The following is a 20,179-nucleotide window of genomic DNA, read 5'->3' as shown; positions in this document are numbered from 1 at the left end:
GAAAAAAAAGAAAACTAGACCAATATCCCTCATAAATATAGATGGTAGCTCCTTTACAAAAACATTAGCAAATAGAATTCAGTGCTATAGAAAAATAAGTATATACCAAGACCAAGCAGAGTTTGGAATGTGCAAGTTTGGTTCAATATTTGAAAATAAATGTAATGTGGCTTATCAACAGACTAAAGAGGAAATAGCATATGATCATACGAACTGACACAGAAAAAGCATTTAAATGCAAAATCCCATTCCCGATAACAACTCTCAGCAAGTTAGAAATAGAGCGGAACCACCTCAATTTAATAAAGAACATTTACAAAAATTGCAGCTGACACACTTTATGGTGAAAAACTGCATGCCTCTCCCCAAGATTGGGAACAAGGCTAGGATGTTTATTTCACTGCTCTAATTCAACATCATACTGTAATTCCCACTCAGAAAAATAAGAAAAGGAAATATAACAGGCACAGAGATTAGAAGAGAAGAAGTACAACTACTCCTATTCACAGACAGCATGATGTGCTACATAGAAAAACCCTAGGAAATGTAATATTCCTAGAACTAGTAAGTTAAGCACAGTTGTAGACTACAAAATTAACATACAAAAATCAATTGTATTTTTATATACTAGCAACAAAAGATGTAGAAATCTAAATTAAAAATACATTATCACTTATGAATTCAAAAAAACTATAATTACTAAGATATATAACAAATCTAACAAAATATACTTGGGACTTGTATGCTAAAAATATAAAAGTTATGGAAGAAATCCAAGATTGAAGTAAATGAACAGACATACTGTATTCACAGACTGGAAGACACAACATAGTAAAAACAGATGTTAACACTCCCCCAAAAAGACAGGTTTAACACATTTCGTATCAAAATCGCAGCAATATTTTTATAGTTATAGGCAAAATTACTCTAAAATGTATACAGAAAGGCAAAGGAAGTAGAATACAATTTTGAAAAAGGTGAATAAAGCTGAACTCAGAAATTAGCATAAAGTTACAATGAAGGCAGTGCAGTATTGCTAAAAGCTTACACATATAAATTAATGGAACAAAGTAAAGAGTCCAGATCTAGTCCACACAAATATGGCCATTTGATTTCTTACAATGGAGCAAAGGCAATTCAATGGAGAAAGTAGTCTTTCTAACAAATGGTACTGGGATAACTGTTACCCATCTGGAGAAAAAAAAAAGAGACCCTTAATCTAAACTTCACCTCATTAAAAAACAAAAACAAAAAAACTCAAAATGAAGTTTACATTTATATGTAAAAGGGTAAAATGTTTAAAAGAAATTTTATGTGAAAAATCTTCAAGACCTAGTGTTACACAGAGTTCTTAGATATAACACCTAAAGGAAAAAAGGTGACAAACCTGACTTCATCATAATTTAACTCTTTTGCTCTCCAACACTGTTTAATAAAATAAACTACAAACTGGAACAAATTTTGCAAAAAACCCATCTGGACCTCTATTTAGAATGTACAAAGAACTGTCAAAACTCAACAGGAAGGAAAACAAAAACAAAACCCAATTTATAAAAATGGAGAAGACCTTTGACCAGATAATTTACAAAAGGGATGCAGGGATGACAAACAAGCTCGCGAAGAGATAATCAACATTATTAGCCATTAGAGTAATGCAAACTGAAGTCATGAAAAAATATGGCTACATACCCCTATAGAAAGGCTAAAAATTTAAATTTTTTAAAATTAACAGTATCAAGTCCCAGTGAAGATGTGTAACTGGAATTCTCATACATTATCAATGGGAATGAAAAATGGTAGACACTCTGGAAAATTTGGTAATTTTTTTATAAATATTTACTCACTATATAATTTAGCAATCCCACTGGGGTTAGGGAAGTAAACTAGTGTAACTGTTTTAGACAATATCCTTATGATATTAAGTTGAATGTGGGCAAACCCTATGACCAAGGAATTTCATTGCAGGTATTAAGTCTGGCATACATACCCCAGAACATATGCGCTGGTTCAAAGCACTGTTTATAATATCCCAAACTGTAAACAACCTAATGCCTCAATAGAACAGTAGAGAAATAAGTTGTTGCTGGTTTATTGAGAAGCCTGATGATAGCCTGATGAGGTTTCCTGTATAAGTAATCTTTTTTCTCTTTATGGCTACTTCCAGTACTCGCTCCTTGTCCTTGATCTTTACCATTTTAATTATTCTGTCTTGGTGTTCCTTTTGTAAGGGGCTCTCTGCACTTCCATAATCTGAGTGTCTATTTCCTTCCCCAGATTGAGGAAGTTTTCAACAATTATTTCCTCAGACACTTTCTATCCCTTTGTTTCCCTCTTCTCCTTCTGGTGCCCTTGCAAATATTGTTCTGTTTAGATTGGTCACACAGCTCTCTTATTATTCTTTCATTCCTAGAGATCCTTTTTTCTCTGTTTTCCAGTTCCAGCTTCACTGTTTTCTTGCTCCAATTTCCAAATCATTTACAACTTCTTCAACCTGTGAAAGTCTATTAAATCCCTCCACTGTATGTTTCATTTCAGATTCTGTATTCTTCAGCTCTGAGTGGCTCTTCTGCTGGTCTTCTATCTTTTTGTTGAGGTCCTCCCTGAAATTGAGTATTTTTCTGTAGATCCATGAATATGTTTATGATTTTCACTTTGAAGGCTTTATCATAGAGATTGCTGATGTCAGTTTCATTCAGTCCTCTTTCTGGTGTTTTGTCTTGTAGTTTTGTTTGGAAGATATTTCTCTGCCTCTTCATTTTTTCAGTTTCCTATGGAGTAATAGCTTTATGAAGGAGGCACCCTCTAGTGTCCAGAAGCTCAAAACACTGTACTTTCCAGTACAGTAACCCCAGCTGTTAGTGTGCAGTAGGTGGGGTGCCTTTCTGCCTGGCTTGTAGTGATCTGATTTCAGGCACACTGTTTGCTTTGCCATGCCTTCTCTGATGGAGCTGCTGTGGGAAGGGCTGCTCTCTACCTGGGTTACAAGCAGTGGCAAGGGATCAGGCGCCCCCAGAGAGGAAGAGTTTCCAGGGCTGGCTGCTGCAGGCAGTTCCCTGGCTGGGCCTAATTAGGGTTGAGAAAGCTGGGAGAGTCTCCCTCTGCCTACCCTGCAGCAAAGTCTGACACCACTACTGGGCCAAGTAGGCTGTCCACAGGCCATGCACCGCAGGAAGGAGCCTTGGGGCTGTGTAGCCAGGTGGAGTTGGGAGGATGGGGAATGGAGAATGTGGAGCTCCCGAGAGTTCCCAATTTGTTGGGTTGAGGACAGGCTGGGGAGGTATTGTCCATCTGCCCTTTCTCCTGAGCAGAGAGCTCCCTATAACCCTTGCTCCTCTGGTGCCCCTCCCACTGCTGAGAGGTCTTGCAAACTGCCCACTTTGCTTTTGTCTCAGGGGGACAGGAATAGCATGCCTGCTCTCCACAAGTGGCTGGAATCTCAGCCTCCCTGAGTGTTCTACCTGTCTTTGTTGTCCAGCCCTGCTAATCACCACCATGTATTCTGGGTTCATGCTGCTGGAGCAGATCTCCAGGGCCAGGTATTCAGTGATCCTGGGCTCCTACTCCCTCCCTGCTCCATTCCTCTTCCTCCTGCCTGTGAGCTGCAATGGAGAGAGTGTTTCAGTCCCACCAGATCTCGGCTTTGCCACTTAACCCTTTTCTATGAGGTTTTCTCTTCTTCCCTAGATGTAGGTAGTCAGTTCTGCAGTCTTCAGGTCATTTTCAGGTTTAGTTGTATTTGCTGTAGTTTTGTGTTTTGGGAGGACGTTTCTGCCTTGCCTTCTTAGCCATCTTTTTCCTAGAATATGCTTGTTTATCAAATGGAATACTATAAAATAGCAAAAAATACTTTAGCTTTATGCTTGGTCTTGAAATAATCCTGTGAAGACAACAGACAAGGTTGATTAACAAAAAAAGTATTAAAGAAAACAGAATAGAAAACAACTTATATATAATAGAATCCAAGGACATGCAAAGCTATTCCATAGATTTTTTTATGGGATACAATTTTAGTAAAATTATTTTTAAAAGAACTAACTGACAAGTGTAAAATTCAAGACAGTGATGGGGAAGGAAGCTGTGACAACTGGAACTAAACAAAGGATCATAAGGTAGAGTTCTATTAAGATTTGTAGTGGATACACAGATCTTGGATTGAGTAACATTCTTTACATGTTCAAGATGTATTTTACAACATGTCTCATATGTCATATTTCTTGTTTTTAAAATGGGAAAAAAATAACTACACACAAAAAATCTTAGAAAACACAGGAGGACCTAAGACAAAGCCCTAGACCCAACTCCTACAATCTGCTAAGTTCAGGCTTCTTCGAGAGGGGCTGTCATAAAGGAATCAGTGCAAAATGCAGTCAAGGTTATGACTACAAAAGGGAAAGAAAAACAAAGCTGACTACATATGCAGCAGCAAAGTGAGATCAGAAGGCAAAGGAAATCAATGAGGAAATACTTCACACAGAAGTATTCAAATTTTGTTGAAACTGTGAAGAACAGAGATATGCAGGCACAAGAACGAAGAAATAAAACTTCTGGAGAAGAAAAGTTCAGAAACGGAAAATAGGGAGAAAAGTTTTTGAGTACTAAAGCTTTCTACATGTTTGACTCTTTGTCTTAATAAAGAGAAATAAAAAGAGCCTTTTTCCCACATCACAATATGCTTGGTGTCCCTGAAGGTTGGCACGGATGTCCCATACCTCCAGGTCCTGAGATGTCCACCCGTCCAGGCCTCCCCACACCCCTGCCCTAAGAATGGATTCCTCAAACTCGGCCCTTTCCGACTCCCCATGCCTCTGTCTCTCTAGATGGGCTTGGAGACCCCCGCGGCTTCCTCAATCACCTTGGCCACCTCTGCATCGACCCTCCTCTTCCCCCCATCCCAAACCTGGGCCCCTAGGTCTCCATCCGCAGGGGCCCCAGGCCCGGTCTGTCCCGTCCGGCAGGCAGCACTCCGCCGCGGACCCGCAGCCCTTGCCGCCCCTCACCTAGGGCTCCGTCTCCACGCTCCCGCTCTTCATATCCGGCACGGTCCCTCCGAACACCTAGAAGAGGGTGGAACTTGGGGGCACCTGGCAGTTGTAGCGGAGGCAGTAGAGGCTTGTTTATCCTCACCATGGAAACGCCGGCTTCCGAAGGGCCGGTTAAGGAGCCAGAACTCCAAAGTACACAACTCCCGCCCGTTATGCTCACGCGGCGCTCCCGAGAGCCCTGCTGCTCTCGGCTTGCATGGCCTTGCGCCCCAGCACCGACAAGAAACAGCCCGGGAGTCCATGCCCCCGATCCGCTGCCCGCTGCGGGCGTGACCGCGAGGAGCCTTCCCTGCCAAACCCTACCTCTTTCTCCAGGAAGACGTGGCGCAGCACCGCCTCCACACGGAGCCGGAAGCGCGCAAACGCCACTGCGGGGAGGGGCCACAGGGTAACCTTTGCGTCGCGCAGGAAGCGGAGCCAGGGATTGGTCGGCGGGGCGCGGGGCGGGGCGGGACTGGCGGAGGGGGCGGGGCGCTCAGGGGCTGAAGGCTGTGCGCGGGCTTTCTCGGGGAGGCGGGGGTGGGGTGGAGCTCGGAGTTGAAGTCTAGGCGGGGTAGCAGAGACGGTCATTTCCTGCCAAGGGAGAGGCTCGAGGACGCCAGAGACGGATGAGGGCGGTGCCGAGCGCAGGGCTGGGGGAAGGGGTGCCCGCGGCGCTCCAGCTCTTGGGTCGGAACTTCGAGCCCAGAAGTCGCTTCACCTAAGAACCGGTGCTTTTGGCGAGCAGCGCTGGGTGGGGAGTGTCACCACCGAATCCCTCACTGCTGGAGGAGCACTTGCCAGTTGAATCTCACTTGAGCCCCCGCCTCCCACGCCAGCGGTGATTTTGCTCTGAACCAGGTTGTGGGTAAAATTGAAGGATTTCCAGAATCTCTCGCCTGGCTTTAGTGCATTTCCATTATCAACAGGCGGAAGAGACGCCCCGGGATCGCAGTTTGTAAGAAATAAACTGGTTTTAAACTTTAATTCTTCCTTTGACTGATTTCGGTTTTAGAGGTATTTGCCCCGGGATTTCTTCTCCCCATAGTTACAAGGCCGACCGCACTCATCACCCTGGTGAGGGGTTACTGGTTAAGCAAGTGTGCAGTCTTAACTACAGAATCGGGCCAAGAGGCGTGGTGTTTCCATAGCGAAGCCGCTGAGCAGTGTCCTTTGGCCTTCCATCTTAGTATGACCAGGCCAGCACCCTGAGAGCCAAGGTTGGTGCTGGCCTGGATGTCCCAATGGACATGAGCAAAGTCGTGGGATATGGGCTTCAGGTGTGGTGTCTTTTATGGGATGGAAGGTGAGGAAAATAAGACTAATCGTTCCTGAAAAAATAAAAACATACTGTGCAAACACAAAAATGTGACGAGACATCCCTTCCCTGGCTTATGTGACAATTCTAACCCTGATCCATTCCTCCTAAGATAAAAATTAGTAAGGTAGTCATTGAATTATCCTGCTCCCTGACCCTCCCAAAACAGACCCCTGTTTCCTTGGGCCCTCCCTAAAGCCATCTAAATGCAGCCGAAATACTATAATGAGCCCTTTTAAACACCGGCTTTCTGAGACACCCCATAGTGTGAGGTCTCCTCACGACAGCAGCGAACAACCTTTAATTGTTGACCATAACTATGCCTTGGTAGGCTTTATTGAGCATCACTAGTATGAATAAACTTAATGAATTATACACAAGCATACACAAAATATTAAACCTTAGAGCCTACACTCTGGTGAGAAATAAGAACAATGTGAATGGTAAAATGGGGTGAGGGCTTTGTTATAAAAATCTGGTATGCTAAATGCAGTGTAGGATCATGGGTTGCATTCTACAACAGGACATTAACAGTAAAATCAGATTAAATTCTGTAGTTTATAGTACCAGTGTGAACTTCTTAGTTTTGACAAATGTGCAGTGGTTATATCAGACTTACAGGAGAAACAGTGAGGGGTATACAGGAGCTCACTGTACTATCTTAGCACCTTTCCTGTAAATTTAAAATTATTCCAAAATAAAAATCTCATTAGAAAAAAACTTGTGCACAATTTTTCTTCCCAGGAGGGATTTTTTGCTTCTGATGGAGGTCTTGGTGATGGTTATTGCATCTCGAGTAACCCATATGTGAGCAACTTAAACAGTCACAATAGACAGCTCCTTTGCTTCAATTTCATGTTCTCATTCTTGCTCTTCCCTACCCAAGATTTCAGCTCCTTCCTGGGCCACACACACACCCTCAACCGCTTTGGACAGGTAGCCATCAGCCACTGAATGTAAACACACCTGATCTAGGTCCTGCCCCATTATTTTGCTGTCACATAGCCCAGATTCCTGACTGCTTTCAAAATGGAAATAAGCTGTAAGTGGCTAATAACCACAAAGATGCAGGAGGAGAAGCTGTGTCGAGGCAGCATTGTCAAATAAAAGGAGAAAGGAGGAAACTGCCTCTTTCCATTCTGCAAACACATTAACACACCTCCTGAGCTTTCCTTGGTGCGTGTTTTCATGCAGCACCCCACCTTTATCCCAGACACAGGAGTTAAATCAGTTTATCAACACTATAATGGAAGGCACTGGGCAATGATACAATCACAAAACATGGAAAATAGGAAACCCAAGCCTAGATACCAGATAGTCATCAGGGAAGTAGATACAATAGGCAGCCTGTCTTTTTTGCAATAACAGTAGATAGAAATTTCGGTTCAGGGAATCTTCTTGTAGTAAAAAAAAAAAAGGTGGGGGCAAATATTAAATATTTGGATGTAAATAATAAGGGCAGATGAGAAGATGAAGAGGGTTTATTTGACTTAAAATTGTTTGGACTCCAGGAGCAGTTTGTCTTCTAGATTCTGGTGACTTTCATTATGTGGTGGGAGCAGAAGCTACCCCTATAATGTGAGCCACAAATGTAATTTAAAATTTTCCTAGTTGCCAACATTTACAAAAGTAAAGAAACACATAAAATAAATTTTAGTATTTTTATGAGTCAGTACAAAATATTTCATGTGTACTCAATATATAAAATTATCAATGAAATTTTTTTGATGTATCAAATCTTTGAAATTTTGTAGTTACAGCATATGTCAATACCAATGCTAAATTTTTATAGGAAACAATGTACATTTAGATTTCATAAAATTTACAGTTGAAAGTAGATCCACATATCCATATTCTAAATATACATAAAAGTTTCCCAATAACTGAATGGAGTATCCATTTTTAAAATTAAGGCAAAGATGTGGGGAAATTGGAACTCTTATATATTGCTGATAGGAATGTAAAATGGTGCAGCTGCTGTGGAAAAGAGTTTGGCAGTGCCTCAAAAAACTTAAAAGAATTACCGTATGACCCAGCAATTCCACTTCTGGATATATACCCAAAAGAACTGATATCAGTGTCAGTGATATTTGTACAACAGTGTTCATAACAGCGTTATTTACAATAGTCAGAAGGTGGCAGCAATCCAAGTGCTCAATATCAGATGAATAAACAAAATGAGGTGTATGCAGACAGTGGGATATTATTGAACCCTAAAAAGGAAGGAAATTTGTAGACATACCACAACATGGATGAACCTTAAGTACATTATGCTGCGTGAAATCATAGCCAGAAACAAAAAGACAAGTACTGCATGATTCCAATTACGTGAGGTATCAATAGTAGTTAGAGAGCCAGAAAGTAGAATGGTGGCATGGCCAAGGACTTGGGGGTAAGGTGAGAAGGGGCAGCTGTTGCTTTAAAAGATAGAGCTTCAGGTTTTCAAGATGGAAAGAATTATGGAGATAGGTTGCACAGCCCTGAATGTGCTTAACACTACTGAACTTTATGGTTAAGACTGTGTGTGTTCTACCATAATTAAAATGGTTCTCAGTTGCACTAGCCACATTGTAAGTGCTCAACAGCCATGTGGGGCTCAATGGCCCCCTTATCACACAGTGCAGCTTTAAACTAACAGAAGTGAAACTCTGAAATCCTACTATCTTCACCTGCCACTCTGAAAGGACTGTTCCTGGCTCTGGCTCTGCTCTAAGCCACTGCCTCTCTCCACTCTGCCTGGAGGGTTAGAACTTGTTACCTAAGTCTTCCATGTGGTAAATACTCATTCTAATTTCTTCAGGATAAGCTTCAATTTCCTTTAGGAAGTTCACTTGTATACTGAAGCAAGTGTAGCCTTCTGATAGGTTAACCATCCACTCTAACTCTGTGGGTGAAATATTCTGAAGAGAGGCACAGGAGTCTTCCTCTTACTCCATTTGCCATCCCTGAAATTTTATTTCAAAATGGATCATTTCACACTGAAGTCACTGTAATCCAACACCTAGGATTTGAAAGCAGCTTTTAAAAAGTGGTCTCATTTGTGAATAGCACAGAGATTTGAAATTTCAGGGACAGAAGTACAAAGGAGCAATGCAAGGAATCATCAAGGTTTGCTCTTGACTTTCCCTCTAGCTGTTAGCTTTTATTTATGGTTGTTAATATAGTTTAGGGTTCCTAACAGGTGCTTAAGGATTGATTGGAGTTGTGTTGTTTTTATGGTCATCTTTTTATTTTAGTACTATGTGATTTAATTGAATATCCTATTCTCGGTCCTTTCACCTACACGTTGCTCCTTAGAATTTTTATTATTTTCTCCAAAAGCATAATGGATGTCTTATCAGATTATCATATGTTATGCTTTTTCAGAATAGAGTACAAATCCCTCGCGTTGGTGGTAAACTCTCTAAATGCAAGGACAGAACAATTTAATTTGCTTCATCTTGCATACTGTTAACCACAGAACTCTAAGTTCTCAAGAATTTGCTGATTGCTAGAAACTTTTTTTGTAGTTGTTCATGTGTGTTTTAAGTAGAATTATCCGGTTTTATTTAATAAGGGTTAAATGCCTTTGTTGCTTACCAATAATCAAGAGCAGGGATGGAGTTTAGCTGAGTTCATGTTGTGTCCAGAGTAGCTGCATGGTCTCCTGCCTGAAGAAGACTTGAGTATGTTGAATTAATAGATAAATAAATGAAAGCTAATAACTTTTTTAAGTAAACCACTTTGAAATTAATAGATAATTGCCTTTATTAATTCTTAGGAGGAACTCTAGTAACTATTATAAGCATGAACAGAGAGCAAAAGTGAGATTTTCGACATCCTCTAAGAGTCTGTAAACATAAAGGCACATTTAAGAGGCACAGTTGTTCAAGTATGTTCAACACCAGGAAGAGCCATGTTCAGAGGGGCTCAGACAGAAATAGGGCCTCTATCAGGTTTGGGCGGGATGAATAAAAGCCAGCTTTGAGACTCTATGTCACCCCAATAGGAAATGAAGCGTTTATAGCTCACATTTCCAGGAAACATCAAAATGCATTTACAGATTTCAGTAGATTATGCAGATTCGATACCTGTGGTCAAGCGTTGTGGATTGAGTCAGGTGACCCGCTCACTTAGAGGACAAAAGGAAGGCGTTTACTGTAGGTTGTCATCAGAAGTCATACTGGCCAGGACGGAAGAGAAAGAGTCACAGTTAAGATCCCTTAATTTCACTGTTGAGGAGACTCAGGCCACAGAAGGCAAGCGACTTTTCCAAAATTACCCAAACAGTAAATGGCTGCATAAAAACCCAGAGTGTTTGGATCCCATTCTAATGATCTTAAGGCAAACTGATTCCTTGTTGTATGTGTGTGCATGTTTCTCACTTTGAAGAGTGGTGTGGGACTGTTAGAGAGACCGTGCAAGCTGATGCTGTACAAAATGATCTTAACACTCAATAGAGAAAAATTATGATTGTTCTGTGACCTTTAAAATTTTTTGCCAAAGCATTAAACACGCTGTCAGTTCTAAGGGTATATATAGGTTTACATTATTTTATTGCCCTTCACTTTATTGTGCTTCACAGATACTGGGTTTTTTTTACAAATTGAAAATTTGTGGCAACCTCGGGTCTAGCAACTTATCAGTGCCATTTTTCTGAAAGCATTTGCCCACTTGGTGTCTCTGTGACACATTTTGGTAGTTCTTGCAGTATTTCAAACTTTTTCATTATTATTATATTTGTCATGGTAAGTTGATCAGTGATTACAACTTGCTGAAAGCTCAGATAATGGTTAGAATTTTTTATCAATGAAGTATTTAAAATTAAGGTATGTGCATTTTTTAAAAGAAATAATGCTATTGTACACTTAATAGACTACCATGTAGTATAAATATAACTTTTGTATGCACTGGGAAGTCAAAAATTAATTTGACTCACTTTATTGTGATACTCACTTTATTGTGGTGGTCTGGAACCAAACCCACAGTCTCTCTAACGTATGCCTGTATGAAAACAATACTAAAACTAATATTTGTTTTATATTCTTAACTCATTAGAAACATTGATGATTAAAGTGTTTTGTTTGTAAAAACCAAAAATAGTCTGAACAATGCTATGTATAGCTCATGAGAACGTGACCATCTTTTCAATGCCTTGGTAATTGTCATACTTCTTTATAAATTTGGATTAGCTTCCAATAGTTTATCCTTTGCACTTTTTATGTCATGAATATCTCCAAGAATCCTTTAATCGGAAGTTTTTTGTCAGCACCATTTCCTTGAGGACATCTTCATCCTTTTCATCACAAACACTTTCTTCATTTATGTTTAATAAGTTTTCCTTCAGTAGGTCCCTCTAGCTGCAGATGTAGAGTCTCTCAAATAGTGGCAGTATCAACATTACCCCAGCTATTTCTCCTGTAACTCCATTTACTCTTAATTCTAATTTCACTCCCATCATGATTTTTTTTTATTTGCTGCACTGTCATTTTTTGTTGGTCAATTCCCTCTTTTGATTATCCAATTCTGTAAAATGTCAATGTGTTTATTTGGGGAGACAAGAAACAACACAATCACATGCTTTTCTGTCCATGTGTGACTGAAACAGACTAGCAGTGATCACCAGAAGACTTTCAGAGAACTTACAATGGCTTACTGATCATGATGCATGTTTTTTATTAAGTAGTGATGTCTGGCCTGAAGAGCTAGCAGCAAAGTTTATATTTTATGCAGTTACAGTTCATATGCCATATTAACTGAAATTTGAACAATGTTGTTGGGGACTGGTGTTATGTAAACCTTGGAAAGTGAAGTTAGCGTATGTAGGAATCTTACAAAGCAAAGCCTGGCAATCTAGTAGAGAATTTAAAAGACCATAGACTTGAGGGTTTTATAGAATGGTTTAAATCCAGGATCTGCCACTTCCTATATGGATAATCTTTTCAACATTTTAAAAGAAAAAGGTAAGGAGATTCAGAAAAAGACTCAGCCAGCAAAATTGAGTCTACTCTGGAGCAGCAGAGGAATTGCAATTTGGAACAGGCAAACTTAGGCAAACCATAGGCAAGTGTGGAGAACAAGGAGGAGAGAGTCTCTTTATAGAGGAAAGGAGGATATTGGGAGGGGTCGTTTGGAACAAAATGTCATTAGAGGAAAATGAGGGTTTGAAGTGGTGGTGGCTTCTTATTGGCTACAGGCAACAACAGCTTGCTGGGCACCTAAAGCTTGTTAGTACCAGGCCAATAGGGAATTTTCCTTCTTCTAGCTGGGTCATGCAAGCTGCAATGAGTACTATGTGCATGAAAGCCCTTCTTCCATGACTTCCCGACTCCAATTTGAGTTAAGCATCCTTAACATATTTCTACACCTTGGACAAGTCCCTCATCTGTAAAACTGAGATAAAACTATCCATCTCTCAGAGTTACTGTGTGTCTTTGAGCAAGAGTAATGCCCTGCCCTCTTGTTAAACCTGACATGTTAACTGATAAATCACCTTTACACTCCCCTTCTTTTACACACAAGTATTCTTTAGATAGTATCTAACTTGGAACAAGTAACATTGTTCCCTAGGGCAGGACTTGTTGCTCTAAATTCCAACAATAATATTCAAATGTCAGCCCCTGCTCCATTGTGTACACTAGTGATTGTCTTGCCTGTAGACCCTTTCTCCTTGCCTCTATAAATTAGCCTACCTAAATTCAAAGCTGTGCAGAGATCCAAGTATCTTGTGGCTACCCAGGACAAGTTTCTGTAGGTTAAGATTCCACCAATAAACCTCTATGGAATTCAAGCTGGACTTGTTAGCCTCTTTCTTTGTTCTCACAGAGTCTGCACCCTTCAGGAGCTGGTTCAGTTATACCTCCCCCAAATGGAACACTGTGGGAAGTAGGGGTCACATAACGTTCTTGTTCCACACATTATTAGGAAAACATCTGCCAGTCATGTGAGTAGGAGTAGTAGCAGAAATGGAACTTAAATTTTTCATAGTAAATTCTAAAATGAATTTTAGATTTTATTGGTGTAATTAAACAGTAAAATAAAATCCTTTATGGAAGCATACCCACCTTCTTATAGTTGGAAATCTCTTAGGATTTTTCAGGTGTCTAGTTTTGAGAGTATGGAGATGTATGTTAAAGTATCTAAAAAAAGGTACAACATAATCACTTAAGAGGACTATCACCTTATTTCCAGGGAGAGAGGAGGTGGAGCTGGGATGTAAGGTGAGGAAAGAGATGGGGTTCTACACAATGTTCTGTGTGTTTCTGAGTCAAGTTTACTTAGGAGCTTCATTATTTTGCAATAATGTCTAGAATGTTAGCCAGTCTATGAACTAGAGAAAATAGTTCTAAAATTCATATGGAACCACAAAAGACCCCGAATAGCCAAAGCAATCCTGAGAAGGAAGAATAAAACTCCCTGACTTCAAGCTCTACTACAAAGCCACAGTAATCAAAACAATTTGGTACTGGTACAAGACCCATAGACCAATGGAACAGACTAGAGAGCCCAGATATAAACCCAAGCATACATGGTCAATTAATATACAATACAGGAGCCATGGATATACAATGGGGAAATGACAGCCTTTTCAATAGCTGGTGTTGGCAAAACTGGACAGCTACATGTAAGAGAATTAAACTGGATCATTGTCTAACCCCATACACAAAAGTAAATTCGAAATGGATCAAAGACCTGAATGTAAGTCATGAAACCATAAAACCTGTAGAAAAAAACATGGGCAAAAATCTCTTGGACATAAACATGAGCAACTTCTTCATGAACATTATCTCTCCGAGCAAGCGAAACAAAAGCAAAAATGAACAAGTGGGATTACATCAAACTAAAAAGCTTCTGTACAGCAAAGGACACCATCAGTAGAACAAAAAGTCATCCTACAGTATGGGAGAACATATTCATAAATGACATATCCGATAAGGGGTTGACATCCAAATTATATAGAGTTCACCCACCTCAACAAACAAAAAGCAAATAATCCAATTAAAAAATGGGCAGAGGAGCTGAACAGACACTTCTTCAAAGAAGAAATTCAGATGGCCAACAGGCACATGAAAAGATGCTCCAGATCACTAATCATCAGAGAAATGCAAATTAAAACCACAATGCTATCACCTCACACCAGTTAGGATGGTCAACATCCAAAAGACAAACAACAACAAATGTTGTCGAGGTTGTGGAAAAAGGGGAACCCTCCTACACTGCTGATGGGAATGTAAATTAGTTCAACCATTGTGGAAAACAGTATGGAGATTCCTCAAAAAACTCAAAAATAGAAATACCATTTGGGCCAGGAATTCCACTCCTAGGAATTTACCCTAAGAATGCAGGAGCCAAGTTTGAAAAAGACAAATGCACCCCTATGTTTATCACAGCACTATTTATATAGCCAAGAAATGGAAGCAACCTAAGTGTCCATCAGTAGATGAATGGATAAAGAAGATGTGGTACATATACACAATGGAATATTATTCAGCCACTGTTTAGTTCTGCCACTTTTTTTTATTGCCACTAAGAGTGTATATATGGAAGTATAGATATATTGGTGAGTCATAGGCATTAAATGTAATGAAGTAGATGGCTAATAAGAAGACTAATAAAGACTATCTGTACTTTTTTACCCCAGTACCTATGAAATGGTCATTCAGGAGAGTGTAAGAACTTTTTCTCTAACAAGGAGATTGCTCCTGAGGTTCTGGTGGTAGCCAGTGAAATTAACTTTGATAATGGGCAGTTAAGACCTGTAACAACAAAGATAAAAGACTTGTTTCAGGAGGGCTCCCAGGAGACCATGACCTGCAAGTGACTTTGCTGCAATGAGGCCCCTAAATTTGAAGTGTGAAATTAATAAAAGAAACATCACCTAAGACTGGAGAGGAAAGGCTCATAAAGGGGAGTTCCCATGCCCTACCACTCATTTTCAATTTCCCCAAACAAGAAGAGCTGTGCCTTGAATCTCCAAGGACAGTTGTCCATACTTTACAACATGGCGGAAGGAAGGAAGGTTTTCTTCTTGCCCAGCAACAAGTATGGCCAATGGAATATGCTGCAGCTCAATGAGAAGCTGCGGTCACCCTGTGCTCTTAACTTTACTAGGATGAGCTTTCATTTTTCCTCTGCTAATGACTTCTTTACCCAAACCCTCCTTTTTATAAAAGCCTTCTGTTTTTGTATAACTCCTCAGAATATCTTTGTTTACTAGATGAAATGCTGCCTGATTTATGAATCATTTGATAAAGCAAATTAGAACTTCAGATTTACTTAGTTTAATTTTGTATTGTTTTTTTAAAGGAGAAACCATGAAAGAACAAAGGACTGGAATAATTGCAGTGGAGGTTGTCCCAATATTCAAATGGGAAGAAGCCTTGGAGAAGCCATTGTTAACACTTTAGGTACAGTCTTGTGGATGTACTCTTTAATGTATGTAGATATATACTGCACATTTAATCACAATACCAGAATATGTCATTTTAAGAAAATGTACACTGCATCAGTTTTTGAAAAAAATGTGTCTGCTGCCACATGTTAGGAAGGCAGCAGAGTTAACTGCTTGTCAGATCAGGTGATTTATCTCTCCCACATATGGTAAGCAGTTACCACATATGGTAACTCAGCCATGTTGCCAAGTACCTATTCATTCTGTTAAGTACAACTAAAATTTGGAGTGGCTTTCTCCATCTGTCAAGGCTCAAAGAAAGGCACAGCCCCACCAGATGTGTATTTATAATTTGTTTCAGGGATTTGATAGTTATGCCACTGTGTGAGCTGGGTAAGCAGTCTCTTGGGAAGGGAAGATGGACATAAAGTGAGAAACAGCAAGAACAAGATGGAACTCACAAGTCAGAACTGCAACTGAGATTCACCCTAGTTCTTGTTCTCCTTGCTCTCCTTGCCTCTGACCTTGGTAGTATGGGCCCCTCCAGTAGGAGACCCTTCCTTGCTGTGCTAAATGCACACCTGGCCCAGGGAGTGGGGAAGTTAAAGGAGGATCCATGGGGAGCTGGAGCAGTTGCAAGGCTGGTCATGCTGCCCACAAAGGAGGATAAGGGACAGCAGGTTCCAAATCTCAGGTTCCCCAAATCTCACAGCTTTTTTGTAGTCCCTGCCCCACTCCGTTTCCCCAATCTCCCAACTAGAACTACATAGCAAAGAGAATTCTGGGCAATGTCCTTCAGCCTAACCAGGCTGCCACAGCATGAAGTCATGACCCTGGCTTCTCTATAGCACCCCATGTGGCCTGCCTCTTGGGGATGCCATGACAAGAGCAAGAGTTTAGGAAGTCTTAGTGGTTCCTGATTTGAGGCTGTGATGCAGTCAAGTTTTAGTTCCTTCTTCCGTGGTTCCATATAAGGAGTCTGTCTCATCCTTTCTTTTAAGTTCTCTGCCTCATTTTCACCCACACACCAAACCACTCTTCAAGGAGCCTTCTTTCTTTCTCTGTTGTAGGTCAGAAACTTCCAAAGTCAACATTAAGGGCTCCTATTACGAAGATAAAAGATCTCAAATTTGTTCCATTTTTCCAGGATAAAATGTGGGGTGTGTTTTTTTCATTAAAAAAATGGTCAGAATGTAAATTAGCAGGACATATTGTTACTTAATAAATGCCAAGTGGTAAAAAAAGCAAATTTTGACAAAAGCCTATGTAATGAAAATGCTTAGCACATAGTCACCTCTCAAAGGGAAGCCTGGAATCCACATGACCTGGGCCCACACTTCTTTCCCAAGTGGAGTGAGGCACAAGAATCATTGGCCAACCCTGGCCTCCTTGCTCATTTGTCCATGGGAAGCACAAATCTGCCATGAAGAACCAGAGGCAGGAGAATCTGCCCCTCTGCAGGAGCTAGTGCTTAGGGGGGAATGTGGGGCTGATGCAGGGACCTCACTGCCAGGCTTCCTTAGATTTATTCAAACATGATAGTTTTGAAATAGGAGCTATAGTCAAAGCAATTGTTTTAGCCATATTATCTTGGGTGAGATATGGTGAGGTCAGATGCAGATCAAGAGACAAAAAATGGGGGTACTTGATGATGGGGGGAGTCTAGTAAAGATGTTGCTCATGTAATTGTAGATTAATGATACAAAAAAAAAGGATATTCAAAAACAAAACAAAAATAAAGAGACAAAAAATGGAAAGTTTTAGTTTTTTTGTACTCACAACTCTTCCAGGAGTGGAGGGGGGTGTGCACAGCATGTCACCCAGGGCTACTCAGGGTAAGTACCAGGTCGGTCACAAGGCAGAGGAAGGGAGAACTGTGGGCACACACCTTTATTGTGTTTATTCCTAGAAGGAAAGGAATAGACAGGACAAGCAGGTTTAGGATTGGCTGATCCGATTAATTTCAGTGGGATCTGGGGTACTGGGGCTGTCTCTAGTTGTCTGATACTTGGCCTTGGAGTAATTAGGGTGGATATACGGTGGCCCAGAGTGTAAGAGCCTGATAAGGGAGGTGTTTGGTGGTGTGGTCTAAATGGACTGTTCAAGAACTCACCAGACTCTAGCCAGGGCCTCAAAATTAGAGTAAGACAGCACACACCTGCTCACATAAAGTATCACAAGAAGTAATATTCTTTTTAAAAATTATATAAAACAGGCCACACATTTTGCTACTTCTGATTTCAAAATTTCAATACTTCCCACTGAGTTAATATTTTCAAATTTTTTTCTCAAATTTTGAAATATTTCATCATTCAAAAATTGTATAGTACTTGATTTTTAAAGAGCTGAAAAGCACCTCAGAGCACTTTGTGTAATTTTTTTGTCCAAAAACAATTAATCAGTGTGTCAAAATGTGAATATCTTACCTTTGCACAATACCTGTTTTCTGAATGTTTACATATTCCATAATTTTTTTAAATGGAAGTTACTGTGAGAGAGAAGCAAAGAGAAATTGCAACCTGCCCTGCACCCGGCACATCTTTTTTTTCCTCTCCTGTTTTGCAATGTAATTGACATATAACAGCAAATCTTGATACAGACGAAGTTATCTGACTCTCTTTATGCCCCATTAGAAGTAAAGGCATTTATCTATCTGTACATACTTTCTGGTTGGAAAACCAACAAGTGTTATCATTATGATCACTGCTGTTGACAGATACTATGATTTTGAGAAAGAGCCTCTCCCAGCCTTGGTGATTCTGCCTACCCATTGGCACTCTCCTGGGGGTCAAAGCTTAATGGATAAAGTTCTTTCCAGGGATATTAACTGTAAAATTTCAATAGACTCTAGACAATACAAACTTCTATACCATTTGTCAGGAACAAGTGATTTCCAGAGTTTATTTTTTAAACTTTATTTACTGAAAGGTATTATAATTGTGATAATCTATTCATATCAACAACAGGAAGTAAATAGGCATGTCAGTTTGTAGGAAGATATATCGAGGTGATTTTCTTTTGTGGTGAATTTAATTTTTTTTTAAACCATAGACCTTAAAAGTGCATCTCTGAGCCAGTACACTCAAGAATCAAAAAACATCTCTTTTTAGATTTCAGAGCTTAGATGAGAATGCTTTTGTGGGCACAGAGGTGAAAAGAAAAGAGTAGAGGCCTATAAGGCCCCACAGCTGAGATGGTCCAAGGAGACCATGTGTGGACAAGCATTCTCCAGCTGGTGAGATGATCAAGACATCCGTGGAAAAGGCCAGGACCTGTGGCACCAGTCTGAGGATCCCACCACGACTGTGGAAGAGGGCCTACAGTGTGACTGTGCTAACCTGTACTTCTTAAAGAGATTGCATAGTTGATACCTAGGATGACTCCTAGGAACAAGGGGAGGTTCATAATCAGGCTGAGGTCCTAGTCTTTCCTTCAGAGAAGACCTCAAAGATTACTGCATAATTAATGAATGGAGGACTGTCAGATAGATTAGAGGATCGAAGAGCCCACTTGACCAGAGGCCTTCTTAGTGGATTGCATGAACATAATCTTGGACCTGGTTTCACAGTTCCTAATTTCTGAAGCATTACTATTTTTAGGCATGATTTTAATATTTGCCTCAGATTGGCTACCTGCATTTTCTCTCCAGAAACATATTCTCCTATAGCATGAACCCAATGTAGGGCTTAATAATTTTTGTTAAGGACCCATTTTTCTGTAATTTTTGCTTCAGATTAACTTTCTCCTTGTATACCTTCACCTCCTGTTTTTACTCTTCCCATTTTTTCTTTCCTGGAATCAGCTTTTTTAGACAAAGTGCTCCTTCTCCTATCTTTGTCCACTCATAATCTGCCACTGTTCCAAGGTCTCTCTCAACTACTGATTTAAAAAATAACCTGCTTAACAGTGATCAGTGCCTTGATATGTTCCTCTTTATGAGGAATCTCCAAAACGAAAGTGGTGATAATTATTAACCCCAGAATACAAGAGTCTGTTCCACTGGCTGAGGGGGCAGTCCTTTCCACACAGCCTTTGGCTCAAACACTATCCGACTGAAAACCCTGCCTTCCCCTTAGGTCTTCCGGGTCACCTTCAGAGAGAGGAGTCTCAGCGCCAGTGAAGTCACGCGAGCAACCTCTACCTACCAGCTACCCTCTCCCTAAACCCTGGGCTTGGCACCGCCCTCATCCGTCACTGGTGTACTGGGGCCTCTTCTAAGACATGAAATGTTGAAATGACCGTCTTTCGTCCCCGAGCTTGTCTTCAATCCCGGCGTCTTTCGGGCTGGTAGTTCGGGGGGCCATCTCGGGCAGCAACTTCGGGATGTGAGCAGACTGCCGCCTCTCCCGAAAAAACCCACCTGGAGCCGACCACCCACCCCAAAAGCCTCGCCCCGTACCCAGCAGACCAATCCTCGGCTCCGCTTCCGGCCTTCACAATGGCGCCCCTTGGCCCCGCCCCGCCGCCGCG

General features: G+C 40.7%; 1 long non-coding RNA gene across 3 annotated transcripts; it reads right to left on the bottom strand.

Moving 5' to 3' along the window:
* Positions 1-5,832: 5,832 nt before the first annotated feature.
* On the bottom strand, positions 5,833-20,069 carry LOC108408045 (uncharacterized). Of its 3 annotated transcripts, XR_012133259.1 has the most exons (5): positions 19,855-20,069; positions 17,489-17,614; positions 10,410-10,501; positions 9,919-9,989; positions 5,833-6,352 (listed from the first exon to the last, which is right to left on the bottom strand). It is a non-coding gene; the product is annotated as an uncharacterized lncRNA (long non-coding RNA). The 3 variants fall into 3 exon arrangements; XR_012133258.1 differs by lacking the exons at positions 5,833-6,352; positions 9,919-9,989 and having other exon boundaries at positions 10,009-10,501; XR_012133260.1 differs by lacking the exons at positions 5,833-6,352; positions 9,919-9,989; positions 10,410-10,501 and adding an exon at positions 14,579-16,812.
* Positions 20,070-20,179: the final 110 nt, after the last annotated feature.

The sequence above is a fragment of the Manis javanica genome, chromosome 7, assembly GCF_040802235.1.
Source record: "Manis javanica isolate MJ-LG chromosome 7, MJ_LKY, whole genome shotgun sequence".
Lineage (NCBI taxonomy): Eukaryota > Metazoa > Chordata > Mammalia > Pholidota > Manidae > Manis > Manis javanica.
This window is presented reverse-complemented; position numbering and strand designations above follow the sequence as displayed.